Here is a 20,057-nt window from a genome sequence, read left to right on the forward strand (position 1 = left end):
CTCCCAGGAGTTTTTAAACCCCCACCCATGTGTGGCCAGCATGTGGTGTGTCTCAGTGGCTGCTTCTTCCCCTTCATGTGTTATAATGGGGGTGGGGTGGGGAGGTTAGCAACTCCTTCTATTCCTACCAATCTCTTTCCCCAAGTTGCCAGCAAGGTGGGAGGTGGGGCAGGAGGGCTTAGCAGCTCCTTCCCACCAACTTATTTTTGTTTTAAGAAATTGTGCCTTCCTCTTCACCTGAATACCTGACAATTTGAGTAATAGCCTGAGAGTTGTTGCCCCCATGAATCAGGCCAAGTTTAAAACAACAAAGACAACAGTACCTGTAATTTGATTGTGGATACAAGGGGTGCCCTGACCAAAGAACAGAGGGGACTCCTAGGTTCACTCACAACTAGTTATAAGAGTTTGCATAAAGATTAACCAATATGAATAAACGAATCCTTGGTGTAATTGCACTGAAATCAGTGGAGTAAAACCAAGGGTGCCTTTGGTTTGTTGTGTGAAATTCTAGAAGTACAGAGAGATTCAGTGTTTTAAAGACTAATGACTGGGGGAAATGATTCTATTCTTTGTTTCTTCAGTGCATACTTTTGTGCGAAGTGTTTTTGATGCGCTCACCTGAACGAAAAATGGCTGATAAGTGTCTGTTTTAAAGATCATGCTTTCCTGGTATGACACAGAAGAGGAACTTTTTGTACAAGGTTTAGCTGAATATAGCTGATCCACAGTTTCTGGTGTGTGTATACAAATGGGTGGCTGTTCCATTATTCATAAGGCACTGCTGGGCATTGTGTGATCTCTGCTTACACTCTCAAAGCATATCCTGTCAGATAGCACATTTAATTATAGGAATTCAAAGTAAGGCAGACTATTGGAAAAAAATGTTTATAAGGCAGTCTGCTGTTGACTTCAGATATAATAATGTATTGTTTTTTTTCTTTTTCTTTTTCTTTTTTTTTGCTTGTGATGTCTTTATCATGTCTTGACTTTTCAACACAGAACTAAAAAAAATTATTGTTAGTATTAAAGTAGTCATACAAGCCACTAATGTGAAATTTATCAATAAAATTACAGGGTAAACAATAATAAAAATTGATTTTTTTCCTTAAGCTCTCCCACTCAAATTTTTACAGGTAACTTCTTTTGTTCAGTACTAATATCCACTGTAAATAAGGAGGACACAATGTTAGGTACTATCAGCACAGGGCTTAATAATACAGTTCAATTAGAACATAGTGGATACATATCCAGATTATAAACCATCACTTCTCCCCATTTATAGATGTCAGTCCTTCTCAAACATAATCCTTATGGTTTGCAAATAAAGACTTTAAAGCTTGCTTCTCAATTTTGATTCAGAAATGACGCAATGAATGTGGACACTAGAGTAGTACAGAAGCTATCTTGAGAGCAGTATTATTACTTGATCCAAACCAAAGAGTATGCAAACATTTAGTCTATACTAGTCTATAGAAAGTATTAGTTCAGTCTGGGCTTCATTATAGTTTAAAATGTTTTTAACATGGTAGGAAATTATTAGGAAGTCTCTGTGACACATTTGTCTTCACTCTCATTATGGAACTGTTATGCCAAAACCAGCCCAACAATTCTTAAGGAAACAACTGCAATAAGAGCAAGACCCTGCAATTCCTGCTCATCCCTCTCTACACAGAGGAGTAGTATAGTAAGGTCACTTCCCTCTTTTGTGATACGGCTCCCAGCCTTACTCAGCAGAGGAGTGGGAGATGATGGAATGCAGTATTTTTCATCTATATGGTAGGTAGCCCCAACCATATGTATAACAGTGGAATAGATGTATAATAGAATGAAACTTTGCTAATAAGGCTTTGTCTACAGTTGAAAGTCATGGGTGGGATATGAAAAAGTACTCAGCATTGACTCTACTACAATTCAAGTCAATGATAAAACTAAATGACTTCAATGAAAGCAGAGAAAAGTGCTTTTGAAAAGCCCACCATGCATCCTGTCAGAACATATGGGGTACAATTCTCTACCCAGCAAAAATAAATAAAATAAGAAAACACAGCGGCAAATCTTAGACCCTGGGTCAGCTGACTCAGGGTAGTGCTACGGGACTAAAAATGGCAGTGTAGGGTTCATCTACTTAGGGCTCATCGACACTGAAAAAAAAAAAAAAAAGGACTCACAGACAGGAGTCTCAGAGCCCAGGTCAACTGACTAGGGCTATTGCTACGGGACTAAAACTAGCACTGTAGATGTTTGGACTCAGGCTGGAGCCAAGTCTCTGAGACCATCCCTCCTTACTGGGTTTCTGAGCCCAGACTCCAGTCCATGCAGTGTAGATGAACCCTAAGTAACTCCTTGTATACCATGTAGGTGTACCCATATCGGTCCCAGGATATTAGAGAGACAAGATGGATGAGGTGAGAGAGAGAAGTGTTCGAGCCACACATAGCTATGTTGATCTGAAGAAGAGCTCTGTGTGGCTCGAACACTTGTCTCTCTCACCAACAGAAGTTGGCCAATAAAAGATACCTCACTCACCTTGTCTCCCTAAGTCACTTAGGCATTTTTGACAATTATACACATATTAACACACTGTTAAACACTCAGTGTACACAAGGGACTGTGTTTAAATTGTTTATTTACTGTGCAACTGGGTAACGTTTTCTACACTAAGTATTTAATGTTATTAGTAAATGCAGAATGTAGAGATGTTTTCATGTGAGTGAAAGTCTCCTTAAACTTCACTGAAGCAAATTTCACTTCATTCTGAGGCATGATTCATTATATATCAACAAATATTTTTTCTCCTATTTAAAAAATAGATATATATTTTGGAATTGGCTAATATTACCAGAATCACTAATTTTTATCCCATAAGTTGTATATTGTGAACAGTTGTCAGACTTACAATTGAAACAAAAAAAATATTTATTTTTTAGGCAATGATTTTTGCCATGTAGAGTCAAAGAACAAATGGCTTTACAGATTCAGTATTGATCATTGGAACACATTTAGGTAAATTGATGGCACACGTTGTGTTACTCAGTAGTTAGTCACAATGGCTAATTCCAGAACAGGATGACACTGCTAATTCACTGTTAAAAAGAGTGGGGAGAGAAAAACATTATTTGGTATGCAATTGGGGAAAGAAATGGCTAACATAATGCATTGTGATATAAAACTACAATGGTACTCATGGCAAATTGCTAAATATAATTATGTTTCTTAATTTTTTATTAATTGAACTTTAAATCATCCTTCTGCTTCACTCTTCCTCATGTTCGGCCCTTGATATTTGCTGGCAGAAAAATACCCTCTTGTAGAAGCAAGCTGCTGAGTACTAAGAGTTGGCCTTTACTGTTAAGGAAGAGCCATCCATCTAAGGGTGTGTCTACACTCTGGACACAGTACAGGCATTTCTATGTCAATGCAGCTATGTCAGCATAACCCCATAGTATAGAGACAGCCTACACAGACAGAAGAGGTTTTTCCTTGGGTGTAGGAACACAACTTCCCTGAACAAAGTTAGCTATGTTGACTGAAGCATTCTTCCATCTTCATAACTGTGTCTACCCTGGGGGTCATGTTGGTGTAGCTATGTTGGTTAGGGGGTTGGTTTTTTCACACCCCTGATCAATGTACCTGTGTTGATCTATCTTATAAATTTAGATTAAGCCTGCTAGTAGGAAATACTGCACTTCATAGTGTCATTTTAATCAGTTTTTTTTATTATCCCTTGTATAGAGAATCATTCAGACAAGAACTTTTATATATTAAATGGGGGGGGGTAATTATTTTAAAATTAATTGCCAACTGATGTGGCTGCAGTGATCTTACCAAACTGATAATGACAACAACTGAATCTCAACTCAATCAATTTACGATTATGAAAACTGCTATTATTGCTATGATTCTTTTTTAATGTGTTTAAAGTTAAAGTTATGTTTAAAGGACCATTACAATAATATTGTGAAATAAATATTGCTTTCTTTTTTTTCTGGTTTGCACTTTAATGTAATTCTTTGGTTGGTCCTTAAAGAGCACCTCATCCCTAAAATGCACTGTTTTTTGAAATTACTATAGAGCAGTAAAGTGAAAAAGTGGATCCCAACACCAGACTGGATTATTTCTGTTGATTTTTATATGTGATTTTCTTGGTCAGTTTGATAGCTTCATCACACAAACTTATTGGGTTCTCTTTGCATTTTTCTAACCTTAATGTTTTAGCTTAGCGTATATAGCATTGTATTTATTGTACAAGCCATTTATCATGCACTACTCACTCCCATCTCAGGTCAAATCACAATCAAGGAACACTGCCGAAGAGGCACTGTTTCAGTATTTTCCATCAAAGTACTATAGTGGAAGCTCAGACTTAATAAGCATCCACTGCAGGCTCCAGTCCTTCCCCAAAAATGTTGAGTTCAATGGAATAATCCCAAAACTCACACCTCACATGGACTGAAGTTCATATAATGTAAACACCAGCACCTCGGGAAATGGAATTGATATTGTGTTCTACCTTTTTTGTTGTTGTTGTTGGTATTATACTGTCATGGTAACAAGAATTGTGGCACATGTCTAAACTAGCAAAAAGGAAGAACAGACTGAATTTAGGGTAAACAATGATTACTCAGTCTGAACACAATGTGGGCCAGTATACATAACTATCAAGTAATTTTTTCTTATAAAAATGTCTCTCTACATCTGTACAATATGTTTTGTATAACTTCTCATTACTTGCTGTAGGACAGTCAGTGGAGTTTTCAATTTGAACTGGTATGTAGTGGTAAAAAGATACCCAGGCCCTGATCCAGCAAGCTGTTCTGCTGCTTAAGGCCTCCAGTGAAGCCAATGGGGTGTTGTACATCTGCATCTGTCCATGCTTGAAGGCTTAAAAAAATCGAGTCTAAAGTCCTAATCTTGTAACTCATATGTGGCAGGTATTTAATCTGTGAATGACTAGTATTTCTTACGGAGACAAGATGATGATAATGGGCAACAATGGGTTGGTTTGCATGTTAATATCTGTGGCTAGGAACGGTAATATTTTAAAGGAGTTTAATTAGCATCTTTAAAGAACTTCCTCCATTTGTGGATTGGGGATGCAAAATGCTGGCAAAGATATCTGTTGTACATATGCCTTCAAAGGAATGTTTTAGAGTAGGGAGGATGTAGAGAAAAAAACAAACCTGAACTGCATCCAGCACAGCAATTTACAACCCTTAATGAATTTGGTGAATCCTCCCCCAAGACATGTGCCAATGAGCTGGGCAGAAGACAGGGTGAGGGGGGCATGGCACTGGGACCAGAGCATCTTTGGCATGCTCCTCCATGCATCAAATCCATGGAGTGATGGGCCTCCATGTGGATCCTTGGGGCCCATCACTTTTGCCAACTTTTCTGTAGTGAGGCAAACACCAACCTTCGATAGAACAATGTAGGGAAATATCTCAGGAAATTGTCACTGAATTTTCGTTGAAAAAAAACAACAACCCTATCATGGTTTGTACTGTATACAGAAATGATCTGGACTTCGGGGATTGAATTGAGAAAATATAACATCATCACTGTTTATAATGTGCTTTGGGATCCTTTGATGAAATATGCTAGAGAAATGTAAGATATTTTGAATATTTTAAAAGAAAGTACAAGAAACAGTGTTTGAAAGAGAGATATAAGTGAAATGACATAATGGTGAAACAGAATGGTCCTAGAGGTAGGAGATTTTCAAAAATCCCACCTGGCAATTTTCTTTTATAAAGCTCTTCAGGCTTGTGCACCTCGGCAAGAACTAAATTAAAGGCAAGGGAAAAACAAAAATAATCCAAGTCTACCTGTCTCCTCACATTCAGCTAAAACAACTGAAGCAACTATAGAAATTTTGGCAGCTTTTGGACTTGCTTTTTATCCTGAGCCAAACTGTGGTGTATTTTCTAAACAGGTCTGGAAGGGCATGTTTGCCAGAACCTGACATGCAATTGCACCATCACCCTCATCAGACATATAAAGCGGTTTGAAAAGAAAACCCACCAACATAATTCTTTTCCAGGATCATCTGCCTCCTCACACCGTTCTAAAAAGATATTTGTGAGAGAATGCTAGGGTTTTCCCATTACAAGAAATGGTGTCTTGCTTTGAAAACTGCTAACTATTGCAGTCTTCATAATGTGCAACAATATACTTTTGTAGTTTCTTTCTGACCTGTCCCTGTTATTTATCAAGTTAGAGAGTCTGATTGTCATGGGGTATACACAGGACAAGCTGTCCCCGCAGCTAACAGGTCCACAGGGAGACTAGCTGCTTCCCCAGCTGTGGCTGGTTGGTGGCCCTGCAACAGCTGGGGCAGTAAAAAAAGCTGCAGTTCAGAAGGGAAGGGTGGCTGTCAGAGAGATTGCTGAGTTGGGTCCTTTGGCAACACACTGTTAGAAAACCACCCAGGTAGTTGGACCTCCAGAAAGATCTAGGAAACAGTCTCCAGGACGGGAGTGGTAGGAAACAGCAAGGGATTGGAATAAATTGGTTCAAAATGCTTTATACAGAGTCCCTGGGTTGGAACCCAGAGGAGTGAGTGTACCTGGGCTCTTCCACCAACCCCAACAGAGAAGTTATTAAAACGGGATCCAAACCGCAAGAGGCTGGAGACTGTTGACCCTTCACTAGGGTTACTGGCCTCCTGACTTGCTAGATATTTTTGCCCACCCCAAGAGGGGAGAGGCTATGAATGGTCCAGACAGAGTGCTAGAGTCATAGTGAGGAACTTCCAGACACGAGGCTAAATGGTAAATGGCAGAAGGAAAGGAAAACTAAGGCAATATTACCATAACACCTGCTCAATGGTGGGAGGGCAGGGGGTGTATGCTACTGGCTGAAACAGGCTCCAGACACTCATGTGCTTGCTTCTGGAAGGGTCATGTGAAGTAATGATTCTCACAATAACTGTAACAGGCTATCTGTCTAGTACTTGTTCAGTAATATAAGTATTGAAATGAGGTGTTTTGTATGTGTGGTATTGCACTGAATTAACTCACAAAACGCAATTTGAGAGTACCCAGACCCAAACTCCCCAAATGACTATATGCAGTCCCAAACTTTCTAGCCTTTCCAATTATGAAAAATGTTTTTCATAGTTTCAAATCCCACAGCTTCTGAAAAAAAGCATTTTTCAAGCTGATGTTTACACCAGGCTTCTCTGTAAATGGGAAGAGCCACCCCATGATTTATTGATGGACTTAGTACAATGTTAGGAAACAATGGATTTAAATAATTAACATTCTAAGCTTAGCATGTCTATAGACATCCTATTTCATTTCAGAATGCCTGTAGTGGGGCAGTGCCCTACTCGTGCAGAAAAGGGATTCAAAGCAGCCCTGGAGAGGGCTGCGGCTGGAAAAGAGGGCAGTGAGAACAGCTCGGGGAAGCTGACTGTTACTGACCACAGGTGTGGCCAGCTCAATCAGGGCCCTGATAAGAGGGCTGAGGGCCAGAGACAGACACTCTCTCTCTAGCTACCCAAGAGAGAAGGACTTGGCTGCCTGGGAGTTGAGAAGGGTACCTGAGGTGGATCAGTGCTGGGGTAGGGCAGAGGAAGCTGGAGAGCTCCAGCCTAGCAAAGCCCCAGGCTGCAGGCCAAACTAAGGGCCCACAAAAGGGTACTAGGGCTGCAGAGGGGCAGCCCAGGTATAGGAAAAGCAGCAGGTCCAAACCCCCCTGGATGATGATGAGTGGTTTATAGATTGCAGTCTGCCTCAGTGCGCGGAGGCTAGCTGATCATTGGCAGTAGCCATTGGGGCAAGGTAGGGTTAGGGGGTTGGGAGTTCCCCTGGGTGGGGAGTCCCAGATTGCGGGTTGCTACTAGGGGGCAGAACCCTGATGTAAAGGGTACCGGGGTCCGGGAGGGACATGAGGAGCAGCGGCAGGTGAGACACTGCCCTGCAGAGGGTGCTCCAGAGCTGGGAAAGAGCTAATTCCCTGGACAACCAGCAGGAGGTGCCATGCCGGTGAGTCGTCGCCCCGCCACAATGCCCTTTAACAGAAATATAGAACATGTACACTCAGTTGCTAAGAGCATTTCCCCTGAAATAAATATGGACAGAGGTAACTCTCCTACTAGTATTTATAGGCTGCAGATTAAAGGCCTAATCATGCAGATATTCATATAAATACATTGAAAAGTTAATGGAATTACTCATGCCATGAAGTTTACTTACATGAATAACTGTTTCCAGGTTTCAGTTCTTGATCTCTGTGTATTTTTGCTATATTTATCCAGATGCAGATACATACATAGCTAGAGTTACATTACATCACTTATTGTTGTCTAATGAAGGATTAATGCCTCCATTCCTCATTTTACTTAGTAACATAGATTTTATTATAGTGTAACATTTGACAGTATGAAAATAAATAGCAGCATTAACCTCTAACAGTTGTGTAAAGCTTTAATAAAACAAGAGGGATAATTACCCTGATCTACTTTGTTCCATTATAAAATGTAATAATACAGAGTTCCCCAAGTGTTAAAGAATTTAGTTTTCTCAACAAAGATACATATCCCTATGTAATAATATTATACAATGCTATTTTGCTAGATTGTAGAAATTGCTTCATAAATCAGGTTAGTAAATTATACTTGCTGTTCCTAAATAGGCCTTCATCACTGCAGGAGCTGAAATATCTTTTAAAATGCTATGCAAAAATCTTGCTGTGAAGAGAACTACTGTCTAAATATATTAGTGAAGAAAAGCATCACTTGTAACTAGAAGCAAAACAAGGTGCTTCATCAATTATTTAACACATAATTTGCATATATAATTTCTAAAATAACCAGAAGAAACCACCTATTAAAATATATTAAACAAGATGTGTGTAATCTGATTGTATTTTGGGTGGTTAGTCTGGATTGTAATCCACCTAGAAAACTGAAACTGCCATTTAATAATTTTCTTATACAATCATGTAACATTATTGATTATCCAAAGTGAGCATCTCATATTGTAAGCTAAATAAATAGTCAATTCTGTTTTCTGGAAAGTCAAATACACAATGACCAGCAATCTGCTCTTTAGAAGAATATAGCACTATAAACATTAACTGTTCACAACACTTGAATTTTAAATATACTTCTTAATATGTAGATAAGGCTTGATTGACATAATACTACACTAACTACCTCCTGTGCAGCTTCACTGGAGAGGCAGGCTAGGGAGGATGTAAACTGGCAAAATTTAGTCCCTGAAGGTTCAGAGTATTGCAGATAAATTGATAGGTAATCCATAGCTGTTGTTCAAGTTCAGATTTCGCAGAAAAAAATATTGATATCATGGGGTTATGACTCTTGGAACCTAAGAAAAAAGTTTGAGGTAGTGGTAACTAAACAATACCATCAGACCATGTAAAGCAGCCATGTTTCAGGTTGTACATGCTATTTGGACAAAGTCTCTTAGATGAAACATACCCTGTCCAACTTCTGCAGAGGCTAAGCCCTGTTGTCCTTGCAGAAAGGGACATAATACAATAGTCAGGAAGCCAGCTGCACAGTCCTGTTGTCCAGAAATTGGGTGGGAGATGCGCTCTTGGGGCCTTGTGTGAGAGACAAATTGGGGATTAGTAAAGACCTGAGTGGAAATGGGAAAAAGAGATGAGTTATGCTTTTGAGATTAAAGGGGGTGTTCAGACAACAGAGAGAAAAAAACAGGTTGAAGGGCGGGGGGGGGGGGGGGGGGAATCCTCCTACACCTAGGAAGGGGAGGGACAAAAAGAAACACAAGAACAGGGAAGTACCAAAACAACAAGAGGAAAGATCAGAGAGAGAAAACCGTATGGGAAGATGGTCAGAAATGGAAATAAAGGCAAAGAATGAAAATAGGAGTGAGAGGGAATAAAGAAATGAGGAAAAAATAAGAAAACAAGTTACATACCCTTTAAAGTTTAATAAGTTGTATTTAAACTAAATTCCTACATTGTATTATAGTGGAATCCTATTTTATCCTAATTTACCAAATTATTTAATATGGCATGTTTTTGTGTCTCCCAGATTGAGAGTGGATGATTCCACATTCTCATTTTACACAGCCCTGATTTTATGGACATTTTGGGTATGCACAGAAACCTAGTGAAACCAGGGTACAACACAACAACTTGCCTGTTGTGATCTGTCATTCTCTCTCAGATACTGCAGTGGTAGGTGCTACTCTAAGAACAACATAGCTTTGCCATGAAAAGGGAAAGATTGATTAATTGATTTGGAGGGGAGGGAAATATTCATGCTGATTCAAGCTCTGCTGAGAACTGAAGTCCACTATTTATCTACAGCAGATAGAATCATAGAATCATAGAATATCAGAGTTGGAAGGGACCTCAAGAGGTCATCTAGTCCAACCCCCTGCTCAAAGCAGGACCAATTCCCGGCTAAATCATCCCAGCCAGGGCTTTGTCAAGCCGGGCCTTAAAAACCTCCAAGGAAGGAGACTCCACCACCTCCCTAGGTAACGCATTCCAGTGTTTCACCACCCTCCTAGTGAAATAGTTTTTCCTGATATCCAACCTGGACCTCCCCCACTGCAACTTGAGACCATTGCTCCTTGTTCTGTCATCTGCCACCACTGAGAACAGCCGAGCTCCATCCTCTTTGGAACCCCCCTTCAGGTAGTTGAAGGCTGCTATCAAATCCCCCCTCATTCTTCTCTTCTGGAGACTAAACAATCCCAGTTCCCTCAGCCTCTCCTCATAAGTCATGTGCTCCAGACCCCTAATCATTTTTGTTGCCCTCCGCTGGACTCTTTCCAATTTTTCCACATCCTTCTTGTAGTGTGGGGCCCAAAACTGGACACAGTATTCCAGAAACCCCCTTCAAAATTGATTGCTCGACTATATTGACTTTTAAAATGTATACATTATTGAGACAGAGAGAATGACCTAACTGCATTTACCACCACCTCTCACCCCCCCTCCCCCAAAATGTGTTGTTTTGGTGCCACTATCTATGCTAGCTAATGGACTAGCAGGGTTTACATTTAAGGTACTGTGGGTCAGAGATACACTTTTGAAACATACACTGTCTACTGTAGACTAGCAGATAGGGATCCCAAAGTAACTCCTAAACCAGGATTTCCCATATAACAACCAGTGCCATCCTTAGAACTCAAATTGGCTAGCTCAGTTATCATTTAACAGAAAATAATTATAAACTGAAAGCATATCTAATCTGTGCTTTCATTGTGCTTGTTACTTTGCGGATGTGTTTATTTGACTCCCATCACCCCATTGCCAGTATATTTGCAATTCTATACTCCTAACATCAAAAGATATGATATAAGCTCTAGTAAATTAGATGAGTCACAGTTGTGTATATTAGGTTCCCTAGTCATCAGACTCAATCAGCAAAGCACGCCAAGAACTGAAGTTCAGTTCTGTTGCATGAAATAAAGGAAGTTAATTACCAAATTAACAAAAAGGGGAAAAATGTGTCTGCTCACATTTCTTGTAGCATAGGTTATTTTATTCAGGCTGCTTCTTTTTATCTCCGCATATCAGCTTTTCCTCTATTCCTTAAAGCACCAGAGAACCTGTGACATGCTGAAAAGTCATGTTTCTTCCTTAATTCCCCACTAGACTTTTTCTCAAAAGTTTTGAAGTGCAGTGTGAGCAGAAGTACACAATAGCATAGACTGGAACAGGCTGCTCTAAAACAACACACAGATAAATATGCTCAGGAATTTCAGATCTTGTTAAAAATGGAGCATGAGGTAGTGTGACCAGACAGCCAGTGTGAAAAATCGGAACGGGGTGGGGGGTAATAGGAGCCTATAGAAGAAAAAGACCCCAAAATTGGGACTGTCCCCATAAAATTGAGACATCTGGTCACCCTAGCATGAGGCTACCCCTTGCTCTCAGACAGCTGTGTTTAGATAGTGCAGCTTTTGTAGGAATGGCAAAACTGGAAGGAATAAATTAAAAACTAACCCAAATCTTACCACAATTGAAAAGACCTTTTGGGAAGTTAAAAAAAAAGTTACCTTTTCTCTATTTTATTTTTTATTCTAATTCATCCTGACCCTTTCTGGTCCTGTCCTGAAATAGAAGGGCCAAAATTAAGGGCTAAAATTCTCATTACAAAGGACTTGGGCGGTGTTAGAAGGTGCAATAGGGACTGCATAAGTAGACAGAGATTACATTTGTGACCGTTGGTGCCTGGGTGGGCCTCACTGAGACTGCTCAATCAGGGCAAACTGCAAAGAATGGGGCAGACAATCCCCCAAACCGGTGGTTTATTCTAATACTTTGATTCACCAAGCCAGCAACAAAACAGCTTCTACAATATCTTACTGGTCACCCGGACGCCAAAACCCAGGTCCCTAAAATCAACCCAGCCATGGGCTCCCACCCAGACAGCCAAGTCAAATATGATGAGGATTACTAAAAATCTTGTCAAGTATCAGAGGGGTAGCCGTGTTAGTCTGAATCTGTAAAAAGCAACAGAGGGTCCTGTGGCACCTTTGAGACTAACAGAAGTACTGGGAGCATAAGCTTTCGTGGGTAAGAACTTCACTTCTTCAGTGCAAGTCTCTTGCATCTGAAGAAGTGAGGTTCTTACCCACGAAAGCTTATGCTCCCAGTACTTCTGTTAGTCTCAAAGGTGCCACAGGACCCTCTGTTGCTTTTTACTAAAAATCTTGTTCATCATAGATAAAGTTCTACCAATCCCAAAGGAGTGGACACATTACTCACAGATCAATGAATAGTCCAGATCTTATCCAAATACACGGTTACAGCCAATTCTCATTAATTAAACTAAGATTTATTTTAAAAAGAGTAGTGTGGTTAAAAAAAATTATATATACAGATATGAATAAAGTTCTTATATCAGTTTCATAGTAGAGATGGTGAGCTGCTGAGTTGCAAAAAGTTCTTTCCAGAATCAGTCCATCTATAGAGTTTGTTCAAATTCTTCCATGAGGAGTGGCAGGGAAATTCACACTGGAGCTGGAGACCTCAGTTTTACGACTCAAGCTTCCCCTGACCAAGCTTTAGCAAATCCGAGATACAAGAGTGGGGCTCTCGGGTTTTTATAGCTCTCTGGCAGGCTATTGATAGCCTCTTGATAGCAGTTATTTGGGTGAATATTGTGGCTTTGAAGTAAAACCTTCCATTCCTTATAGACAGGTAATTAGTTGCATTCACCAGCATAAGGTCATTATCCATTAAGCAATTCATAGACAGTTTACTACAGACTTTAAAAAGAAATATAGACAATTGTATTATTACACCCAAGTTTAATCTAAATGTTAATATTCCCTTTTGATCTCTGAATCAATAGAATATAGTAATGAACAGGAACTGTCTGGTTACATTGTTAACCTCTAACAAAATATAGGTAAACACACATACAATTAGTATTTACTGCTAATTCTCTAGCAATACTGCTTTGTTTTTCAAAACTCCAGTCTATCTAATATGGCTTTGTCAGCTATTTATAAGAAATGTCCCTAATTACCATTTATATAATTTTTCTAATATGTCTTTAAAGGTTGACATTGAGTCAATTAGCCTGCAAGTTGCTTAACCCTTTCTGGCTCAGTGTCACAACAACATTGCCATGTGTCAAGGTTCCTTCCCCACTCTGAACTTTAGGGTACAGATGTGGGGGCCTGCATGAAAACTTCTAAGCTTCTCTACCAGCTTAGATCTGCTTTTGCTGCCACCACTACCAATGTGTTAACTCCCTTCCCTGGGTAGCCTTGAGGACTCCTCCACCAATTCCCTGGTGAACACTGATCCAAAACTCCTTGGATCTTAAAACAAGGAGAAATTAATCATCCCCCCCCTTTTCCCTTTCCCCCCACCAATTTCTGGTGAGTCCAGATCAATCCCCTTGGATCTTAAAACAAGGAAGAAATAATCAGGTTCTTAAAAAGAAGGCTTTTAATTAAAGAAAGAAAGGTAAAAATCATCTCTGTAAAATCAGGATGGAAAATAACTTTACAGGGAAATCAAACTTAAAGAGCCCAGAGGAACCCCCTCTAGCCTTAGCTTCAAAGTTACAGCAAACATAGATAAACACTCTAGCAAAAGGAACATTTACAAGTTGAGAAAACAAAGATAAAACTAACACGCCTTGCCTGGCTGTTACTTACAAGTTTGAAATATGAGAGACTTGTTCAGAAAGATTTGGAGAGCCTGGATTGTTGTCTGGTCCCTCTTATTCCCAAGAGCAAACAACCCCCAAAACAAAGAGCACAAACAAAAGCCTTCCCCCGCTCCAAGATTTGAAAGTATCTTGTCCCCTTATTGGTCCTGTGGGTCAGGTGTCAGCCAGGTTACCTGAGCTTCTTAACCCTTTACTGGTAAAAGGATTTTGGTGTCTCTGGCCAGGAGGGATTATAGTATTGTACACAGGAGGGCTGTTACCCTTCCCTTTTAGTTATGACACCATGAAAACGGCATACTGGTAGGCTGATGACACTTCTGACCTAATTTTATTGATTCAAAGGATCTGTATACTCTAGATATGTACTAACAGTTTCTTGGAAGTCATTGTGAGCTAACAGTTAAATACAGTGGGTAGATAGCAAGGTTTTGAAACTAAGAATATTGACTCAATTATATTACACATTTTTAAGAACTTTGATCCTAACCAGCAAGGTGCTGAGAGTCTTCAGCTCCCAGTTAAATTTAATTGGGTGGTATAAGCATTATATAGGAGACACTCATTACCTATTGGGATTGAGTCTCTCTCTTTTTTTAAATAAACCACCAAAGTGTAATTGGACTGATAAGCTATATCTTATATATAAAAGGTTGACTGTGCAACCTTAATATGCCCCCTTCCCCATATTCATTATGAAAAAATCTTTAATTACATGGATCACTTCCTCTTTTTCCAAAGGAGGGCTGCCATGTTCCTTGTACAGAATGAATGGTGTTCACTTAGTGAGCAGCTGTTCAGTATCTCATTTTCTTCTTATTGTTCAATGTGACGTGGTAGGCCTTATTTACTGCATACAATTCTAACCCTGCTTTGAGACAGTTATTGAATTCCTTAGAGGCTTTTTTTTTTTATGCTCATTACTACAATATCTGCAAACTTCTCAAACATGAATTAATTTATTTTCACAACATTCCTGTGAGGTGAGGGTTCATATTGTCCCAATTCTAAAGATGAGGAACTCAGATACAGAAAGATTAAGTATCCATTAATTTTGGGTGCCTAATTTTAAAATAGGATCTGATTTTTACAGAGTATTTAACATTATATATTACTTCTTATGTTCAGAGCCCAGCTCTCATTGAGTTCAGTTGCAGCTATAAGTGCTTTTCTCCTCTGCAAATCAGACCCCAGGATCTCATCATGCACCCAGAAAATGAGAAATACACAATCAGTGACTACCTGTGAAAAGTTTGCTTATAAGTGACTTAATTAGTGTCACAAAGGAACACTGAAGAGAGGAAGGGATGGAATCCAGTTCCACACAGACCTCTGGCACTTGAGCATATGGTAGTAATTGGTCCCAATAATAGATTGTCATCTTGTATGTGGACCAGCACTAAAGGGAGGTGGGATGCTTTGCCAGAAGGCTTCATAGATATTTGCTGATAGCAGAAATATGGTAAGACTCAGGAATCTTGGATTCCATTTCAGGTTCCGGAATGTGCTCGAGTGAGCACAGACTTTTTGCCCCTTTGGACCCCTTCTGCCCCAGTCATCTCCAAACTGTATTTGTCCCAGCATTCTCTCTTCCCCCACCTTGGATCTCCATCCCAGTCCCATTCCCCTCATCTATCCAGTCCCAGTTTCTACTTCTTGGGTTTCTCATCCCACTCCCAGTCACCTTGCCTAGCAAGTACTAGTCTCACCACTCCTGACTCCCAGTCCCCCCACTCCTAGTTCAAGTCCCTTGTCTAGCCAGTTCCAGTTCCCTCCACCCCCACTTTCTTGTCTTTTATTTTCTTGCCCAGCTAATCCCAGTTTACTCTTTCCTGGCTCCTCATCTGATATGTCTAGCTCTCCCCCACACTGGCTTCCAGTCATGCCTGCCCCCTCACTGACCTGTACTCTTTGTTCCCACAGGGTCTTATAATGGGAGGCATTGGGAAACCTTACTACATGGTGTTACAACCCTTCATTTAATAAATGTCGGTTAGCAGTTCCTATTTTACAGTTCACGAGACTTGCCCAAACATATAATCAGACCTTACTACATGAAAGTTTGGAAAAATCATATATATCATGTGATGGGGCAAGGCCAGATGGATATAGGAAAGTAGTGAGAAACAAGTATGTTAGCCCCAGGCTAAACAAATCCCGGTTACCATGGTAACCCAATGGCAGTTGCTCAAGGTTAATCAAGACACCTGGGGCCAATTAAGATCCTTCCAGAAAGCATCAAAGAGGTAGCTGTGTTAGTCTGGATCTGTAAAAAGCAACCAAGAGGCCTGTGGCACCTTATAGACTAACAGACAAATTGGGTAGTGGGGCATGGTGCTGTTAGCAGCTATAAATAGAGGCTTTTGAAAACCAGCACACTGGTCACTTAGAACTTTTAGTGCACTGGGTGTAGTTAGAGTAGGAGGAACTTATTTTGGGTTTGTAATGGTAAAAGGGATCACTTGCATTTGTGGGGAGCCTGCTGAGGTAATTAGCTCAGCAGTGGTATAACGCTGAGAAGAAAGCAAGCAGTATAAACGGCTGAGCCAGGGAACAGGAAGAGAGCTCTACATAACTGCTGCTATGTTGTGATGGATCTGGAGTATAAATAGCAATACAAATAGTGGGTGGAGGTACCCTGTTGGACTGTGTATGCTGCTTTATTCACAGAGGGCTTGCCAACCAAGCATTTGAGTTGCTGCAGGGGGGGCCTATTTGCAGGGAGAATGAAAGTTTTTTTTTTTTTTTAAATATGTTTTCGGTGTGTACAAGTAACCATGTGTTATAAATTGAAACAAATGTGAAGATAAGTTGGAAGATATGGATTTGTCGACTGTCAGGACACATGAATACAAAGGTAAGCTCCTTTTAAAAGGATGTAGAATAATAGTGAATACACTGAATGTTCTAATAGTAATTCTCTTAAGACCCTCAGATTTCAAATACTCTTCCCCACCAAGTGGCTAAAAGGCCATTTCTACTCCAAATAGCCAGACTCCAGCTTTGAAGAGGGGAAAAAGCTGAGCAGAAATGTTGCAAAGTAGCAAAACTACGGAGTTTTCTAGAGGAGTCTAATACTATAGAATCTGTTTTGTGTTCACTGTTAACAAACATATAAGTATACGAACCTTATTGATCTGTTTTTAAGCCAATTGATTGGAAGGTGTCTGAAGAGTCTAATCAAATCTAGTTGCATAGAAAAGGACTTGCACACCTCTCCCATGTGACATTATAAATGCAATATGCTAACATCATGATAATTATAGGTATCCAGTAAAAGTACAGCAGATTGCTCTATACAAAGTTAGGGATCACATTTAATTGAGAAATGACTTTTTTTATGTTAATGCCATATGCAGTGACGCACATATTATACAGTGATTTCTTGCCCAATTATTTTAGATTACATTAAAAGAATGTTAATGCTGCTACTCAAGCACTGAGGAAAGGCCAAAATTAAGCTGCTCATGCAACCTTAGTTTGGTCCCTTTGTGCGTATTGTGATGGGGCAAGGACAGATGGCTTTAGAAAAGTAGTGGGCGATACATCTATTAGCCCCAGGTTAAACAAATCCCTGGTACCAGGATAAGTAAATAATTGACCTGGAGCAGCTGCCAAGACACCTGGGGTCAATTAAGGGCTTTCCAGAAGGCAGGGAGGATGCTAGATTGATTGGGACACCTGAAGCCAATCAGGGGCTGGCTGAAACTAGTTAAAAGCCTCCCGGTTAGTCAGGCAGGTGTGAATGTCAGGAGCTGTGGGAGGAAGTTGCGCTGTTGGAGAGACTGAGCGGTACACACCATATCAGGCATAAGGAAGGAGGCCCTGGGATAAGGGTGAAGTGGAGCTTGAGGAAGTGGGGGCTGCTGTGGGGAAGTAGCCCAGGGAATTGTATGTGTCCTGTTCCTAAAAGGTCAGCTACCATACCATATATTAGGGTCGCAGGACTGGAGCCCAGAGTAGAGGGTGGGCCCGGGCTCCCCCTCTTTTGCCCCCCTGATTAATCACTGAGACTGGGAGAAACCGAGACTGTGCAAGAGAGGATAGCTTCTCCTTATCTCCCTCGCTGGCTTATGATGAAAATGGCTCAAGTAGACTGTGAACCTTGTCTCTAGAGAGAGAAGGGTTAAGTGGAGGGTCACAGTGAGCCTCTGAGGCTAGCGAAATCCATCAGGAAATGCAGGACCCACAGAGACAAGGACAGAGCTTTGTCACAGTATGCTTTATGGTTGTCTTACCCAACTTCAAGAGGAGAGACTGCGACAGAGCCAGGAATAGAACCTAGCTCTTGAGTTCCAATCACTTGCTTTTCCTTCTTTCATTGTCTATCCTGTGCACTGGATGCAGCAGAAGTTCTGTAGGATAGATAGTATGTGATCATGTGTGACAGTCTCGGGGTTTGCCTGGGGCTACAAGTCTCCTTGTTACACCCCTGCCTCCAGTGAGAGAGAGAGAGAGAGAGAGAGAGAGAGAGACTTGCTTGTGCTTAACGGGGTGTCAGTTCCCTGACAACTCCAGTTTGTTAGGCTTCCCACTCTCCCCCCAACAATCTCCTTTGAGCTGTTTCAGCCTTTATATTGCCTTGCATGTTAACTATAGTCATGCCCCAGACCCAAGTGCCTTTGACGTATTCTCCCTTAGAATCCAGCCCCTTCTCAATTGATCACTCATAGAATTACCAGGTCAGCTGTCTCCAAATAGACAATGTATACACCCCTTGTATGAATCAAATCAGGATTGCTGCTCTGCTTAACATCATGGCACTTTAGTGTATTTGTAGGGAAAACAATTAGTTTATTAACAAAGATTCAAGTGAGCAGTGAGTACAAATATTGGAAACAAATGATTACATATAAAACCAAATCAACACATGCTGTCTAGAGACTAAACTTAATTTAGGCTTACCTCCTGTCTAAAGTAGTCTTATCTCACCCAAAGCTTTTTGCAGTATTTACATCCTCGGACTGGTTGTGATCCCATTTTCATGAATGCAAACATGTCTGTCTACTTCCTAGCTGCAGAGGAACAGGGTGGTTTCCTTGTCCTCCAGTTGTAGTCCAGAAGATATTTGAAGTTCACCCTCAGATAAGTCTCTTCCCTCCTTACCCCCCTGCAGATCATCTCTTCCTCTTAAATCTCATACTCCATCTGCACTGAGCTCAGACTGGTGACTGTGAATAAAACAATACAGTACTTGCATTTCAAAAGAAAGCTGGATAAACATTTACAGTCTGGCAGGAAACCAATTTTTCATCTTGGTGGGGCTTAACATCTTGAGACAAACAATAAGAACATATTTCCAGTATATATACCTAATTCCTTACGTAGCAGCAGTACGTACATTTTACAACAATATTCATAACCAGTGTGACACTGGCTTTTCTTTCATACCTTACATGACATTCTTTGGTGAACCAGGATATACATAGTAGAATCAGGAAATTCTTGTAACCCCCTTGTCAGCTGGAAGTGAGAGATTTTGGGCTCAGATACTGTAATTTAACTATATCATAATGCATATGCACATATCCCCACTTTGCCTGAACTAACTTTGTGCAACCTCTCCTTGACAGAATCCGTAAAATGGGGAGAATATTGGCCTGCCTCTCAGAACAAGAGTATGCGGCTTTGCCTAATAATAAGGGTTCCAAAATGTACAGAATGATTAAACTTAGGAAGTGGTTTAAAAACTCAGATTAGAGCTCATGGTCTCCTCCTGACTGAACATGCTTCCCTCCAAGGCTACCACTGCTGATACTATATCACATCTGGAGCTCAAAATCGGTGGAGCACATTCAGTGCAGATGGAATGTCACTGAGGCTGGAAGCATGTTAAATGCAGATAGAACATTCAGAGGTTTTAGCAACAAGCCTCTAAAAATCTGTATTTGAGTATATACAAAGAACAACTTTTAGCCAT

General features: G+C 40.4%; 1 protein-coding gene across 1 annotated transcript in view; it reads left to right on the top strand.

Moving 5' to 3' along the window:
* Positions 1 to 20,057, top strand: part of CSMD1 (CUB and Sushi multiple domains 1) — a 1,946,356-nt gene that overhangs the window by 1,190,709 nt on the left and 735,590 nt on the right. The window lies entirely within an intron of this gene.

This window comes from Malaclemys terrapin, chromosome 3 (assembly GCF_027887155.1).
Source record: "Malaclemys terrapin pileata isolate rMalTer1 chromosome 3, rMalTer1.hap1, whole genome shotgun sequence".
NCBI lineage: Eukaryota > Metazoa > Chordata > Testudines > Emydidae > Malaclemys > Malaclemys terrapin.